Here is an 18,003-nt window from a genome sequence, read left to right as displayed (position 1 = left end):
CTGTACCTTTGTAGCCCAACTATATGGAATGGACATTGAGCATGCGAGGCTAACAACTCCTCCCTTTCTTGTGTTCCAAGGGCTCTGGTATCTTGTATTCCAGCTCCATGGGATGGACTTTGGGCATACGAGGCTAACATCTCCTCCCATTCCTCTGTTCCAAGGCCAGCTCCATGGGATGGACATTGAGCATACGAGGCTAACATCTCCTCCCTATCCTGTGTTCCAAGGGCTTCGGTACCTTATAGGCCAGCTGCATGGGATGGACCTTGGGCATACAAGGCTAACATCCCCTCCCTTTCCTGTGTTCCAAGAGCTACGGTACCTTCTAGGCCAGCTAAAATGGATGGACCTTGTGCATACAAGGCAAAAATCTCCTCCCATTCCTGTGTTCCAAGGGCTTCAGTACCTTGTAGGCCAGCTGCGTGGGATGGACCTTGGGCATACAAGGTTAACATCTCCTTCCTTTCCTGTGTTTCAAGGGCTTCGGTACCTTGTAGGCCACCTGCATGGGATGGACCTTGAGCATACAAGGCTAATATCTCCTCCCCTTCCTGTGTTCCAAGGGCTTCAGAACCTTTCTAGGCCAGCTGCATTGGATGGACATTGAGCATACACGGCTAACATCTCCTCCCTTTCCTGTGTCCAGGGGCTTCGGTACTTTGTAGGCCAGCTGCATGGGATGGACATTGAGCATGCAAGGCTTACATCTCCTCCCATTCCTCTGTTCTAGGCCTTCGGTACCTTGTAGGCCAGCTGAATGGGATGGGCATTGAGCATACCAGGCAAACATCTCCTCCCTTTCCTGTGTTCCAAGGGCGTCGGTACCTTTGTAGCCCAGCTGTGTGGGATGGACATTGGGCATACGAGGCTAACATCTCCTCCCATTCCTGTGTTCCATGTGCTTTGGTACCTTGTAGGCCAGCTGCATGGGATGGACATTGAGCGTACAAGGTGAACATCGCCTCCCTTTCGTCTGTTCCAAGGGCTTCAGTACCTTGTGGGCCAGCTGCATGGGATGGACATTGAGCATACGAGGCTAACATCTACTCCCATTCCTGTGTTCCAAGGGCTTCGGTACCTTGTGGGCCAGCTGCATGGGATGGACATTGAGCATACAAGGCTAACATCTAATCCCTTTCCTGTGTTCTAAGGGCTTCGGTATATTGTATGCCAGCTGCATGGGATGGACTTTGGGCATACAAGGCTAACATCTCCTCCCTTTCCTGTGTTCCAAGGGCTTGGGTACCTTGGAGGCCAGCTACATAGGATGGACATTGAGCATACAAGGCTAACATCTCTTCTCTTTCCTGTGTTCCAAGGGCTTCGGTACCTTGTAGACCAGCTGCATTGGATGGACCTTGGGCATACGTGGCTAACATCTCCTCCCATTCCTGTGTTCCAAGGGCTTCAGTACCTTGTAGGCCAGCTGCATGGGATGGACATTGAGCATACGAGGCTAACATCTCCTCCCATTCCTGTGTTCCAAGGGCTTCGGTACCTTGTGGGCCAGCTGCATGGGATGGACATTGAGCTTACGAGGTTAACATCTCATCCCTTTCCTGTGTTCTAAGGGCTTCGGTACCTTGTAGCTCAGCTGCATGGGATGGACCTTGAGCATACTAGGCTAACATCTCCTCCCATTCCTGTGTTTCAAGGGCTTCGGTACCTTGTAGGCTAGCTGCATGGGATGGACCTTCGGCATACGAGGCTAACATCTCCTCCCATTCCTGTGTTCCAAGGGCTTCGGTACCTTGTAGCCCAGCTGCATAGGATGGATATTGAGCATCCAAGGCTAACATCTTCTCCCTTTCCTGTGTGCCAAGGGCTTTGGTACCTTGGAGGCCAGCTGCATAGGATGGACATTGAGCATACAAGGCTAACATCTCATTCCTTTCCTGTGTTCCAAGGGCTTCGGTACCTTGTAGAGCAGCTGCATGGGATGGACCCTGGCATAAAAGGCTAACATCTTCTCCCTTTCTTCTGTTCCAAGGGCGTCTGTACCTTTGTAGCCCAGCTGTATGGGATGGACATTGAGCATGCGAGGCTAACATCTCCTCCCTTTCTTTTGTTCCAAGGGCTTTGGTACCTTATAGGCCAGCTGCATGGGATGGACCTTGGGCATACAAGGCTAACATCTCCTCCCATTCCTGTGTTCCAAGGGCTTCGGTACCTTGTAGGCCAGCTGCATGGGATGGACCTCGGGCATACGAGGCTAACATCTCCTCCCATTCCTGTGTTCCAAGGGCTTCGGTACCTTGTAGGCCAGCTGCAAGGGATGGACATTGAGCTTACGAGGTTAACATCTCATCCCTTTCCTGTGTTCTAAGGGCTTCGGTACCTTGTATGCCAGCTGCATGGGATGGACCTTGAGCATACGAGGCTAACATCTCCTCCCATTCCTGTGTTCCAAGGGCTTCGGTACCTTGTAGGCTAGCTGCATGGGATGGACCTTCAGCATACGAGGCTAACATCTCCTCCCATTCCTGTGTTCCAAGGGCTTCGGTACCTTGTAGCTCAGCTGCATAGGATGGATATTGAGCATACGAGGCTAACATCTTCTCCCTTTCCTGTGTGCCAAGGGCTTTGGTACCTTGGAGGCCAGCTGCATAGGATGGACATTGAGCATACAAGGCTAACATCTCATTCCTTTCCTGTGTTCCAAGGGCTTCGGTACCTTGTAGAGCAGCTGCATGGGATGGACCCTGGCATAAAAGGCTAACATCTCCTCCCTTTCTTCTGTTCCAAGGGGGTCTGTACCTTTGTAGCCCAGCTGTATGGGATGGACATTGAGCTTTCGAGGCTAACATCTCCTCCCTTTCTTTTGTTCCAAGGGCTTTGGTACCTTATAGACCAGCTGCATGGGATGGACCTTGGGCATACAAGGCTAACATCTCCTCCCATTCCTGTGTTCCAAGGGCTTCGGTAACTTGTAGGCCAGCTGCATGGGATGGACCTCGGGCATACGAGGCTAACATCTCCTCCCATTCCTGTGTTCCAAGGGCTTCGGTACCTTGTAGGCCAGCTGCATGGGATGGACATTGAGCATACAAGGCTAATATCTCCTCCCTTTCCTGTGTTCCAAGGGCTTCGGTACCTTGTAGGCCAGCTGCATGGGATGGACATTGAGCATACGAGGCTAACATCTCCTCCCATTCCCGTGTTCTAGGGCTTCGGTACCTTGTAGGTCAGCTGAATGGGATGGGCATTGAGCATACCAGGCTAACATCTCCTCCCTCTCCTGTGTTCCAAGGTACGAGATATCATTGTCCACCCCTTGGGCCCCTTCCCGATCCTCCCGATCCAGACTCTGATGGTTTCACCATGTTTGTGCTCGGTTGCTCATCAATGTGACAGGGCCTGGTTACTTACAGCCTGCTCTGGTTTTGCAATTTTCTGATATACCCCCCAGGGTCTCTAGACAAAGCGTTGCAGCCCTCTAAGAAATACTTGTAGTCCATAAGACTACCCCTTTCGACATCCCCTGGTTCATCAAAAGTACTTTTAGGTGTGATTCCTAGCACTGCTTTCAGGATGGACATGTGGTCTGGACAGATTGACCTCTCATAACCTGGGCCAGTGAGACCTTCCGTCGTTTCTTTAGTGTTACCTTCCTCCTGATGTAAGGAGACGACTGGTCACCTGTATCCCTATTCCTGGAGGGGCCATGCCTACATCAGCAGTCCCATTGCACAGATCTTATGATAGAGCTTGAGGGGCTCACAAGTGGCAAGGGGACCCTGCATAACAAAGGGTCTGCCTGTGATAGCTGCTGGTCATTGGATACGAGAGAGTCCATCTTTTCTTATATCACCCGAGTGTGATAGCTGAAGGTCATCGGATAAGAGAGAGCCCATCTTTTCTTATATCCCCTGTGTGCGATTGCTGCAGGTCATTGGATAAGAGAGAGTCCATCTTTTCTTAAATCACCCAAGTGTGATTGCTACAGGTCATTGGATAAGAGAGAGTCCATCTTTTCTTATATCACCAAGTGTGATTGATGCAGGTCATTGGATACGAGAGAGTCCATCTTTTCTTATATCACCCGAGTGTGATTTCTGCAGGTCATTGGATACGAGAGAGTCCATCTTTTCTTATATCACCCGAGTGTGATTGCTGCAGGTCATTGGATACGAGAGAGTCCATCTTTTCTTGTATCCCCTGAAAGTGATTGATGAAGGTCATTGGATAAGAGAAAGTCCATCTTTTCTTATATCACCGAGTGTGATTGCTACAGGTCATTTGATACGAGAGAGTCCATCTTTTCTTATATCACCCGAGTGTGATTGCTGCAGGCCATTAGATAAGAGAGAGTCCATCTTTTCTTATATCACCCGCGTGTGATTGCTGCAGGTCATTGGATACGAGAGAGTGCATCTTTTCCTATATCCCCTGAGTGTGATTGCTGCAGGTCATTGGATAAGAGAGCGTTCATCTTTTCTTATATACCCGGAGGGTGATTGCTGCAGGCCATTGGATAAGAGAGAGTCCAACTTTTCTTATATCCCCTGAGTGTGATTGCTACAGGTCATTGGATAAGAGAGAGTTCATCTTTTCTTATATCACCTGAGTGTGATTGCTGTAGGTCATTGGATAGGAGAGAGTTCATCTTTTCTTATATCACCTGAGTGTGATTGCTGCAGGTCATTGGATAAGAGAGAGTTCATCTTTTCTTATATCCCCAGAGTGTGATTGCTGCAGATCATTGGATAAGAGAGAGTCCATCTTTTCTTAGATTACCCGAGTGTGATTGCTGAAGGTCATTGGATACGGGAGAGTCCATCTTTTCTTATATCCCCTGAATGTGATTGATGCAGGTCATTGGATAAGAGAGAGTCCATCTTTTCTTATATGATCGAGTGTGATTGCTGCAGGTCATTGGATACGAGAGAGTCCATCTTTTCTTATATCATCGAGTGTGATTGCTGCAGGTCATTGGATACGAGAGAGTCCATCTTTTCTTATATCCCCAGAGTGTGATTGCTACAGGTCATTGGATACGAGAGAGTCCATCTTTTCTTATATCCCCAGAGTGGGATTGCTACAGGTCATTGGATAAGAGAGAGTTCATCTTTTCTTATATCACCTGAGTGTGATTGCTGTAGGTCATTGGATAGGAGAGAGTTCATCTTTTCTTATATCACCTGAGTGTGATTGCTGCAGGTCATTGGATAGGAGAGAGTCCATCTTTTCTTATATCACCTGAGTGTGATTGCTGCAGGTCATTGGATACGAGAGTCCATATTTTCTTATATCATCGAGTGTGATTGCTGCAGGTCATTGGATACGAGAGAGTCCATCTTTTCTTATATCCCCTGCGTGTGATTGCTACAGGTCATTGGATACGAGAGAGTCCATCTTTTCTTATATCCCCAAAGTGTGATTGCTACAGGTCATTGGATAAGAGAGAGTTCATCTTTTCTTATATCACCTGAGTGTGATTGCTGTAGGTCATTGGATAGGAGAAAGTTCATCTTTTCTTATATCACTTGAGTGTGATTGCTGTAGGTCATTGGATAGGAGAGAGTCCATCTTTTCTTATATCACCTGAGTGTGATTGCTGCAGGTCATTGGATAAGAGAGAGTTCATCTTTTCTTATATCACCTGAGTGTGATTGCTGTAGGTCATTGGATAAGAGAGAGTCCATCTTTTCTTAGATCACCAAGTGTGATTGCTGCAGGTCATTGGATAGGAGAGAGTTCATCTTTTCTTATATCACCCGAGTGTGATTGCTACAGGTCATTGGATACGAGAGAGTCCATCTTTTCTTATATCACCCTAGTGTGATTGCTGCAGGTCATTGGATACGAGAGAGTCCATCTTTTCCTATATCACCCGGGTGTGATTGCTGCAGGTCAGTGGATACGAGAGAGTCCATCTTTTGTTATATACCTGAGTGTAATTGCTACAGGTCATTGGATAAGAGAGAGTCCATCTTTTGGTTTATCCCCTGAGTGTGATTGCTACAGGTGTTTGGATAGGATCAATCTTTCCTGCTTTGCTGTCAGTGTCATTGCTCCTGTTCATTTAATGACAAAGCGTGTATCTGTGACTGCTCCAGGATATTTATTGATAACAAATTATCAATCTTTCCTAAATTCTTCTCCGTGAGGTTCTTCTAGGTTACTGTGTAACAAAGGGTGTCGATCTCTGATGCTCCAGGTCATGGGATAAGAAAGTATCAAACTTATCAGAGTTCCTCCCAGTGAGTATAACAAAGAGCCTTTCTGTAATTTCCTCAGGTCACTTGATAACAAAGGGTCTATCTTTGATTACTCCAGGTCATTGGATACGTATGGGTTGATCTTTCCTGATTTCCTCTCAGTTAGACAGCTTTTGGTCATTGTAAAACAAAGGGTCTGTCTGTGATTACTCTAGGTCATTAGATTTTCTGATTTCCTCTCAGTGCGACTGCAGCAATTCACTGTATAACGAAGGGCCTGTCTATGATTGCCCCAGGTTGCTGTATAACAAAAGGTATATCTGTGATCTCCCCAGGTTTCTGTATAACAAAGGGTCTATCTATGATTGCCCCAGGTTGCTGTATAACAAAAGGTATATCTGTGATCTCCCCAGGTTGCTGTATAACAAAAGGTCTACCTGTGATTGCCCCAGGTTTCTGTATAACAAAAGGTCTATCTGTGATCGCCTGAGGTTGCTGTATAACAAAAGGTCTATCTGTGATTGATTTGGGTCATTAGATAAGAAAGGATTGGTCTTTCCTGATTTCCAATCAGTTACATTTCTCTAGGTCATTATATAACAAAGGGTCTTTCTTTCGAAGGGCGATCAGGAACTCTCGCATTGACTCAGTTCCTTTCTTCATCACCATCTGAATCAGTTCTCTATTCTTGTTGCTTCTGGTCTTTTTTGCAACAACACAGTCAACCTCTTCATCCGTGAGGACGCCTGCACCCAGCAGAATGTCCATTATGGATTCAATAGTCCCCATTCTTTCGATGAGACTTTCTCTGTGTTTCTTAATAAAAGGTTCTGATGCAGGAAAAGAAACAAAAAGAAAGTTGTTGTGAATGAAAGTAACCCTCCTCATATTCTTCTGACAAAGACAAAGGAAAGAATTTGCACAAGCATTGAAAAAGCAAGACACTCTGACTTCTAATATGTACAGGAAGACGTTCATATTATGACATTAATGAAAAGGGAGGTAACAAATATAAACGAAGGAGAGAAGGTGGCAAGTGTTTATAGTTTTCTGTAATGCATCGTAGGGCAAACGTAGTCATGCAGATATATGTAATGGAAAATAATCATTAGTACGGTTAATTTCTATGATCCCCTATAATTCTATACATTAAATGTTGTTTGATAATTCTATACATTAAATGTTGTTTGTACTTATGTACAAACCTGTCTACAAATGTATGCATAACATAATTTAATTTAAAATGTAAAGAGAAGAGGAAGCACCAGGGAATGGGAACCTTATTTCTAAACCACAAGGAATCTTGCTCTGCTGACAGACAAACTTGTTCTGTGATTGTGAGGAACGTACACTGTGGCCACCGGTCCAGGAACTGTTCTTTGTATCAGAGAAGCTTGCGCTGCTGCCACCTGTGGTGAAACTGTTTTTGTGCTTGTGAAGGCTGCTGGCTATGCTATTGCTACATTTTAAATTGTGTGCTATTGACAACAAATAGTGCTATGAGGACGGGTGCAATGGAGGGTGTAGAGCAGAGTAGCGTTCAATAATCAGCTCTATATCCTATACCCGTCTTTTACATTCTGCTTCTCCATCATCTTACTCTTTTTCTACATCTTTGTCTTTTCTCTCACTCAATTTCTCTCTCTCGTTCTCTTCCTTTTTCACCTCTTTCGTTCAGTTCCTTTCTCGCTGTCCACTCCGATCTCTATTCATCTCTTCCTGTTGCTCCCTTTTAATATTCTTCTCCATTCCTTTTTGTAGTTCTTCCTCTCTTTATTTACTTTTTACACTTTCTCTTTATTCTTTTTCACTCTGTTTCAGCTGCCATGTGTCTGAAACACACAGATTTGAATGGATGGTTGAAAGCAGGATTTTCACGGTGAATTAAAACAGGTGAATGCATGGACTTGTGTGACAGCTCACCCTCATAGAGCTGTGCGACAGCTCACCCTTATGGAGCTGTGTGACAGCTCACCCTCATGGAGCTGTGTGGCAGCTCACTCTCATGGAGCTGTGTGACAGCTCACCCTCATGGGATTGTGTGACAGCTCACCCTCATGGAGCTGTGTGGCAGCTCACCCTCATGGAGCTGTGTAACAGCTCACCCTCATGGGATTGTGTGACAGCTCACCCTCATGGGATTGTGTGACAGCTCACTCTCATGGGATTGTGTGACAGCTCAGCGTCATGGAGCCCTGCTCAAGAAACCCAAGGCGGACCCGAGAGATCTCAAGAACTTCCGGCCCATCTCTCTGCTCCCTTTCCCGGCGAAGGTCATCGAAAAAACCGTCAACAAACAGCTGACCTGCTACCTTGAGGAGAACAACATCCTGGACCCGTCCCAGTCCGGATTCCGCAGCAACCACAGCACCGAAACTGCCCTCATTGCCGCCACCGACGACATCAGTGCCCTGCTGGACAAAGGCGAAACCGCGGCCCTCATCCTCCTGGAACTATCAGCCACTTTCAACACTGTCTGCCACCGCACACTACGCAAACACCTACAGAACACAGGGATCCGAGACGAGGCTCTGGAATGGACCACCTCCTTCCTCTCCCGCAGAACCCAGAGTGTGCGCCTCCCCCCTTTCCGGTCCAAGGCCTCCAAGATCATCTGCGGTGTACCCCAAGGATCATCACTCAGCCCGACATTGTTCAACATCTACATGGCCCCACTCACCCACGTCGCCAGACTACAGAACCTCAACATCGTCTCCTATGCCGATGACATACAGCTGATCCTCTCCCTCACCAAGGACCCCCTCACTGCCAAAACCAACCTCCACGAAGGAATGAAAGCTGTCGCCGAATGGATGAAGAACAGCATTCTGAAGCTGAACTCGGACAAGACGGAGGTCCTCATCCTCGGCTCCACCCCCTCAGCCTCGGACGACTCCTGGTGGCTGACTGCCCAGGGAGCAGCACCGACACCCACCGACCACGCACCCCACCTGGGGTTCATCCTCGACTCAATACTCTCCATGACCAAGAAAGTCAACGTCGTCTCATCCTCCTGCTTCAACACGCTTCGCATGCTCCAGAAGATCTACAGGTGGATCCCAACCGACATAAGAAGAACGGTCACATAGGCCCTCGTCAGCAGCAGGCTGGACTACAGAAACGCACTTTACACAGAAGCCTTGACCAAACTCCTGCAACGCATACAGAACGCCTCTGCCCGCCTGATCCCCGACATTCTTTGACACAGCCACATCACACCCCACCTGAGTACCTGCACTGGCTGATCGTCAACATGAGGATCACCTTCAAACTCCTCACCTACGCACACAAGGCACTCCACAACACCGGACAAGCCTACCTCAACAGACGACCCAGCTTCTACACCCCCAACCGCCAGCTCCACTCCCTTGACCTCGCCCTCTCTAGCATCCCTCGCATCTGAAGAGCGACCACCGTCGGTAGATTGTTCTCCTACCTCGCCGCCATGACCTGGAACACCCTCCCATCCTCCTACAGCAGACCGAAGACCTTCTTACCTTCAGGATACTACTCAAGACCTGGCTATTCAAGCAGTAGCAGTGCCCACCCAGCGCCTTGAGACCCTCACGGGTAAGTAGTATACTCTACAAATTTCATGATTGATTGGTTGACAGCTCACCCTCATCGGATTGTGTGACAGCTCACCCTCAAGGGAGTGTGACAGCTCACCCTCATGGGATTATGTGACAGCTCAACCTCAGGGACTTGTGTGACAGTTCACCCTCATGGAGCTGTGTGACAGCTCACCCTCATGAAAGATGTGTGACATCATGTTGTAAATTGACAGCGAATGGGTTAGCATTAGCAGAAGCCATCCTGTATTTAGAAGTTATCTTATCCGTTTTGTGAAAGCCATTTTGTATTTCTGGCAGCCATTTTATTTGCCATGTGCTGCCACGTGCTCGCCATGTGCTCTGTCCTCCGTCAGTGTTGACTGCTCTCGTAATCTGCCTAGAAACAAACTATATTTAGCATCTTCCACCTTCGTACATGCTCATTTGAGCTTGTAGCTGTCCTTGCAACTGTTTCTAGTCTGTAAATGTCAGGATGTGTTTGCCAAAAACAGCCACTGTTAGCTCCTCCCACTTTGTTGAGCAAGCAGATCTTGCATGGCCATATTAGTAATTTTGCATGCTTACATGAGCCAGGACTGCCCCTTGGTCTTATGCTGACTATGTAACCCTAAGCATATATAAGGCCCCAGTTTTCTGTACTCCTTAGACTGCCTCATTCAGTTGCTAAGGCCTCTGTGTGACATAGTCTCCCTCATTTGAGGTTAATAAAGATGTTACTTTTATATTTCAGCTTCTGTGCCAATTTCGTCTTTGTTGGTTTGAAAGGACCAAGTATCAGTGGGACCCCTGAGAAGGTTTTTATGTTCTACAAATGGCGCTCCAACGTGGACCTCATCAGAGAAGTGGCTATCTAAGGAGTGATCTTGTCCGGAGACAGAAATCTACTGAGGAGGACAAGACAGGACTCTACTATGGAGGTACTCTGTGCACGGAGATTCTGGGGATTCTCTGTCTCTGCAGCCCGGTATATTTCAGGTCTTCCTGATTTTGATCCTCCACATGATGTCACTCCTGACTGAGAACCTTTTTGACATGAGTATTCTAAAAAGACCGTTAGGTCATTCAGAACTTGGCAGTTAGAATTTGGACAACCATTTGTTTGGTAAGAGTCGTTCGGCGGCTCTTTGTTGGTTTGATGCCTTGGATTGGTAAGGTAGTTTAGTAACACTTACTGTGGCTTTTGATTAGTATGAATGGTCAATATTTGTATTTGTATGTATGTAATAAGTAACTTGCAATTTATATAGGCAGGTAATGAAGAGATTTTTCTCTATTTGAATTTGTTTGAACGGCGCAATGTACAAAGAGTACCTTAAGCGCTACTTTGATTATAATATTTGCATATTTTGCAATATTTTTGGCATGCCTGTTTCAAGCACACATCGAATAATGTGTTGCTTTTTGGAGGTACCATGGTGAGATGTGAAGTGAATTAGCTGGCTCCCCTAGAGGGAATCCCTACATAGGTTTAGGTATAAAAACATATTTCTTCCTTGGTGATTCTGTATCCCCATGGAATTCAAATATGGACATAATACAAACAAGGATCCTTTTCTGCGCAGGTTTATAAATGGAGATATGCAGAGCGATTTTTTGTTGTTCTGCCAGCCAAAGCTAGTGAATTGAGTGTATTTTGGCTTCTTGAAAATAAAAAAGTATGTTGGGCTGTTTTTTGCAGTCTTTTGGAATACTATTGAGAAGCTCTTCTTGTAAATATGACTTACAACTAGTATTTACAAATGGTTTGGTTTAAGTACAGTCAGTGGGCTGTCCTTTGTTTCTGTCCTAAATGTTGATCTGTGGGTTAATTATGTGTTTAAATGTCTATGTGGTTTGTCGTTTCACATTAGTGAAACTTCTCTGAGTAAATATCGATTGCACTCTTTGTGTAAGGATTGCTAGCCTTAAGCGTGCTGTATTATGTGATTCTGAGTGTATGACCCCTTCTGTATATGTCTGGAATGAGCTCAATGTGTGTGTTTGTGTTTTTTTGCTGTCATCAGTCTGTTATGCAAAATGTCATTTAATTAATATTAAATAAAAATTTAATAAATATCCAGAAATTAACCATATGATATGCTAAAATAGCTATATGTTACTATTTAATGTATAAAGTAAGCAATTATGCACATGTACAAACTGCTAATGCTTAAAAGATAAAATTAGAATTCACATTGAATAGTAATAAAATAGGCTTCAAAAACGAAATTGTGTATTTTACAATAAATCAACAGTTATAAAATATTACAGCCTTTTTCTTAGATACATTGTGTTAGATATTAAAAGGCAAACACATCATCTGAGTAAATTGGATTTTGCCGAACGGCGGAGCTGGGCTGACGGCGGAGGCAGGTCGGGGACACCACAACATTGAAGGTGACAGCGGTATGCCCAGGCTGGAGTCCGGAGTTTTGGATTCCCTGACGGAGGAGCTTTCCCCTAGCGCCTGACCTTAAAATGGCAGCCGTGGAGGTCCCTTGCAGCGTGGGAGCCTCGTAGTCGCTCGCCTTTGCTGGATATGTTCACTGGAGTGGCAGATGAGGTTGGACAGCGGAGAAGGTGAGGGGGCCCTCTATTGGCGGATATGGCTGGGTGAGCTGGCTGCAGAGGCGGAGAGACCCCGGGCAACTGTCCTGCCGACCCCCCACGATTTAGTCAGCATCATCTCTATGGGCGGCTAGTTCTTTTTGGCTCCCCCCTACTTGTCAGCACAGAAGGAGGGGTCCTGGGCTCTGGTCAGGGCACCAACTGAGCGAGGGGGTCCCAGTAGGGGTAGAGGACAGGCCATCGCTCCTCCCCCCGGAGTCTCTGGCCACTGGAGTTCGGCTCCCTCTCGGGCCTTTCTTGGGTCTCTTTGGAGGGGTCATCCCTATGCCGCCGAAGAAAGGCACAAATAAGGGGAACAGCAAGGGGTCGGACATTTTCACTACCGCTGACACTCGACCAGCTCTGAAGGGTAACTCCAACAAGTCGACAATGGCCCTCTTGAAAGCGGACCTGTTGTCAATGTTCAAGGACTTCAAGTCGTAACTACACTCTGAACTAGGCCAGGACATTAAATCCTCTATTGACCAATTGCGCACTGACCTATCGGAGCGTCACCCATCCCTCCAGCAGGCTGTGGACTCGGTGGGCACCAGGGTCCTGGATCTGGAATCTCAACATCAGGAGCTCAGGCAAATGGTGGGGGACTGCCAAAATTACATCCAGTCCCTCAAGGATCAACTCCTACAGTCGCAGCTTAAGACCGAGGACCTAGAGAACCGCGCACGACTGGAGAACATTCGTGTCCGGGACCTGGAGGAGGGCGCAGAAGGGCCGGACTTAGGAGCTTTCATGGAGGGACTCTTCGCTGAAATCCTGAGCCCCCAGGTCCTCAAGATCAAGCTGGATAGAGTACACAGAGTGGGCCCCCTGCAGAAGGAAGATAAGAAGAGACCCCGAGATGTGCTGGCGAAGTTCCATTCCTACAAAACCAAGGAAGCGGTTCTGCAGGCAGCGAGGGCGAAAGATTCTATCTCCTTCCAGAACTTTTCCTGCGCCAACTTCCAGGACGTAGCCCCGGCCACGTTGGCGCGTAGGCAGACGATGAGGCCCATCACGACAAAACTCCAGGAGGAAGAGGTGTGGCGCCGCGGCCAGGGCGACTGACTCCGGCTTCTGGGGATCACGGTTCGATCCCCGGCTCCGGCGGCAGGTTAGCCCAGCACCATGTGACTCTGGGCAATAGCTCGCTTAATCTTCCCGACGGCCCCCAGCGCCTAGAGACCCTTACGGGTGATTGTGCGCTTTACAAATGTGGATTATTATTATTATTATTATCAGGTACCGGTGGACATATCCCTTCGGTCTCAGCTTCGAATATTGCAACAAAAGGCGACATGTCACTGATCTACAGGGCGGTTTGCAACTGCTGGGCCTCGCCTCAGATGAAGGAGGCGACGCGTCCCTGGAGGCTTCTGGGGGTCTGGCGAAAGGTGCACCCCCGGCTTCATCTTGGGTGCCGAACTCGAGACGAGGACATCGCTGACAAAAACTGAGGGTCGCTGACTAGATGTGAGCATGTCTGCCCCCCTGGGGATTCATCGAGGAGTTCCGGGCTGCCTTGCCCTGGATTCGTGCCCCCCCCCCGGAGTCCACAGCCACGGCTGAGGTGAGACTATGCACGCTTCGGGTTATTTGGTGTGACCCTCCCCGAGTACTTTGGCTCCCGCTCCTAGTTGGGGCGACCAGGGACTCATGTTCAGGCCACAGAGCATACGGGCAACGGCTGATCTCTTGAAGGGGCCTGGGTTCACTTTCTGGCTTTGCCCGGGAGGATAGAGGCGGCCGACATTTTGAACAACTTAGCGCAACAGCGCTGGAGTATTGACTGGTTGAGCAGGGTGTTTAAGCCGTCTGACCAAAGGTTGTATATTAACGTTCTTTCCGATATTGATGGTTCCACTTAGAGCTCTCGTCAAGGCGGTGCGCGGACTGGGTCCCAGGACCCGTAGTCCCCCTGCATACACATGTGTGGGCGTACTCGCCCTGCATTACAGAGGAATACTGGGTTCAGTTTTTTGTATTGGGTTTTTCTTCTTGGGGTTTTGGTGGGGGTTGGGTGGAGGGACAAGGGGGGTAGTGGTGGTAGCAGGGGATTGGTAACTGACAGCAACAATCTGGTTGAGGGGTCCTCGCATACATGGAAGTTTTGTGGAGGGGGGTTTGGAGGGGGGTTAGGTCACTCGGAGGGGGGTAGGTTTGTCTTGTCTGGGCAGCTCCAGATCACAATTGAAAGTTGGGGTAGGATTGCGGATGGGAGAGTCAGTCACTCGATAGCTCCTAGGGGAGGGTTGTGGTGGGCATCCCCTGAAGAGCAGCGTCTGTTGACCTATCGCTGATGCCGCTCACTAGAGGGACGTGGAATGTTAAGGGGCTGAATTCTCCCCAGAAGCGCCAAAAGATTTGGAAATATATCATTGACCACCAGTTGGATATAGTCGGCCTCCAGGAGACCCATCTGATTAAATTAGAAGACTCACGCCTTAAGCACAAACAGTTCCCACTTATCTATAGGTCTTCTGCCGCCACGAAGCAGAGAGGAGTGGCCCTTATGTTCCGTTCGGCCTTGCACTTTCAGCCTATGGGAGTGCAGAGTGATAAAGAGGGGCGTTGGGTCATGGTGAAGGGTCTCCTGCGGGGCAGACTATGTACCTTTATTGTATTGTATGCTCCTAATACTGGCCAGAATGGGTTCCTCCAAGTCCTCCTGGGGAAAATCACAGACTTTGCTGAGGGGCCATTGATTGTTATGGGGGACTTCAATCTGGTGTGGCAGAAAGACCTAGATAGCACTCATTCACAAAGATCCGACATGGGCTCGTTTACCTCTGATACGCAACAGACGATTCTAGACATGGGCCTTTTTGATGCGTGGCGGTCCCTGTACCCCCAATCCGGAGACTACACATTTTTCTCCCACTTTCATCGCTCTTATTACCGGCTTGACTACTTCTTCCTGAGCCAATCCCTCCGAGGCGATCTCCGCGAGGCCAAGATTTTTCCACTGTCCGTTTCTGATCATAGTTGCTCGCGGTGTGCCTTCATTGGGGCGTGAAGGGTAAGACCAACCCTAGATGGTATTTCCCGGCGTACCTGGTTTGGGACAAAACCTCCTGTGACACTCTACGGGGGGCGATCAACGAGTTTTTTGCTCTTAACGACCCGGGGGACACTTCATTCTTCACCACATGGGACGCCTTTAAAGCGTGCGTTCATGGGCATTGCTTAGCCCTGAACGCTGCTCTCAACAAACAGCGGCGTCGGGAAAGGGAGCAATTAGAGGAGGAACTATTCACTCTCGAGAAAGCGCACAAGGCGAACCCCTCCAGACAAGCACTATGTCAGCTAACAGCAGTTAGAGGTAAACTTCGGGCGCACTACAATAATAGGGCAGAATACACTCTGCTGAAATTACAACGTCTTTCCTACTCCCAGGGCAACAAGGTAGGGAAGCACCTCGCCAGACAGCTACAGGATAAGAGGGAGCGGGAGTATATTGGGTGTATCCAGGACGCTTGGGGGGAACTGACGCACAAAGATGAGACTAAGGCTGAGCTCTTCGGTGCCTTCTACAAGAACCTTTATTCGGGAGACACTCTTGATTCCTCCGTGCAAAGAGAGTATCTGCAAACCTTACCGCTGCCTCAGGTATCAGCGGAATGGAATGAAACGCTCTCTGCTCCCTTCACTAGAGAAGAGTGCTGGCTGCCATTAAGGCCTTGAAGCCCCACACGGCCCCGGGGACGGATGGGTACACGGCCATTTTCTATAAGACCTTCGCCTCTGAACTCAGCCCGTATCTAGTACGGTTGTTCAACAGTGTGGCGGACGAGGGCGAGACCTCTAGAATGATGGCTGAAGCCCTGATATCCATCATACCCAAACCCGGGAAGGACCCTAGTAAGTGTGCCTCCTATAGGCCAATTGCCCTCCTTAATCTAGACGCGAAACTTTACTCCTCCTTAATTGCACAACGGCTCAACGACCTGATGCCAGCACTCATCCATCCGGACCAATCAGGGTTCATTAAAGGGCGCCAGACCATGACAACACGAGGCGGGTGATTCATCTGATTGAAAAGGCCAATAATTTCAAAATCCCGGCGGTTCTGGTGGGGCTTGATGCCGAGAAGGCGTTTGATAGACGTTTACTGCCCTTGGCTTCTCCTCTAAATTTTTGACTATGATTCGGGCGAACTACCTCTCCCCCAGGTCCAGAGTAGCGGTGAATGGGCATCAGTCTTCCTTTTTTGAACACTCGCGGGGCACCAGGCAGGGATGTCCTCTATCGCTCCTGCTTTTTGCCCTAAGAATAGAACCTTTGGCACTGGCGGTAAGAGCTAATTCCGACATCCGAGGCCTACCCTTCACTGGAGAGTCACATAAGATCACCCTCTTCGCGGACGATGTCCTTCTCTCCCTCTCTGAACCGGCCCACTCTCTCCCTCACGTGCAGGCGGAACTGGAGCGATTCGAAGCTGTAGCGGGGTTCAAAATCAACCATGACAAATCTTACGTCCTTAACCTCACACTCCCCCAATCTGAGGTCCTCCATCTCAAAGCGCTTACACCTCTTTCATGGGCCGGATCAGTATCTGGGGATCCACTTGACTTCCACGCTGGGGAAACTCTACTCTGCCAATTTCCCCCTGCTATTAGCTAAGATCCAGGCTGACCTGGCCCGCTGGAAGCCAATGTTTATATCATGGCTGGGGAGGATTCATGTAGTCAAAATGTCTCTTCTTCCCAAATTGTTGTATTTGTTTCAAGCCGTTCCCATTGATCTCGACGGGGACTTTTTCCGGCGAGTGAAATCTATGATGCTACGCTTTATTTGGCAAGGGGGACGAGCAGGCTTTTCCTTTGCCATTTTGTGCAGACCAAAGAAGGAGGGAGGCGTGGGGTTACCTGACATTCAATTGTATTTTAAAGCGGCACAACTCCGAGTATTGGTAGAATGGACTCAACAGGAGTCAGAAAAACACTGGTTACACATGGGTCGGAGCGTTGCAGGGAGGACGATCTGGGATCTAGTATGGAGGCCCAAGAGCGACAGGCCCAAAAATGTTTATATCAGTACCCCCACCAGCACTACTTTGAAGGTTTGGGACTCGGTTTCCAATGATGATAGGTGAACTACCTTTCCCTCCCCCTTTACGCCCATACATTTCAATCCGGCTTTTCCCTCAGCGATGACCGAGGGTCCCTTTGAGGCTTGGAAGGAGGGAGGCTGCCTGGCATTAACACACCTATTCCATAACTTTGACCCGCTCACTTTTGACAGCTGTAGTCAAGTCAAGTCAAGTCAGAATTTATATAGCGCACTACATACCCATAGGGTCTCAAGGAGCTTGAGGAAGGGGGGGAGGTTTACTTATCGAATATCCATGTTTTAAGTTGTTTTCTGAAGGCTAGGTGGTTTTGAGTAAGGCGGAGGTGGATGGGAAGGGAATTCCAGGTCTTGGCCGCTAAGTAGGAGAAGGATCTTCCTCCCATGGTGGCTTTGTGGATGCGCGGTACAGCGGCGAGGGCTTGGTTGGACGAACGCAGCTGGCGGGTGGGGGTGTAAAAGGAAAGGCGCGTGTTGAGACAATCAGGTCCAAGTTCGTATAGGGCTTTGTGTGCGTGGGTGAGGAGACGGAACGTTATTCTCTTGTTGACGGGGAGCCAGTGAAGGTCTTTCAGGTGAGCGGAAATGTGGTCTGTGCGGGGGATGTCTAG

At 48.4% G+C, this 18,003-nt stretch overlaps 1 long non-coding RNA gene across 1 annotated transcript in view; it reads right to left on the bottom strand.

Annotated features, from left to right (window-relative positions):
* Window positions 1–3,738: 3,738 nt before the first annotated feature.
* The window catches only part of LOC144772196 (uncharacterized), a 96,856-nt gene continuing 82,591 nt past the window's right edge, over window positions 3,739–18,003 (bottom strand). The window contains exon 3 of the long non-coding RNA XR_013599686.1: window positions 3,739–6,994. This is a non-coding gene — a long non-coding RNA (uncharacterized LOC144772196). The remainder of the gene's footprint in view (window positions 6,995–18,003) is intronic.

The sequence above is a fragment of the Lissotriton helveticus genome, chromosome 8 (genome assembly GCF_964261635.1).
Source record: "Lissotriton helveticus chromosome 8, aLisHel1.1, whole genome shotgun sequence".
Lineage (NCBI taxonomy): Eukaryota > Metazoa > Chordata > Amphibia > Caudata > Salamandridae > Lissotriton > Lissotriton helveticus.
Note: the sequence above shows the minus strand (reverse complement) of the source record. Positions and strands in the feature narration are given on the sequence as shown.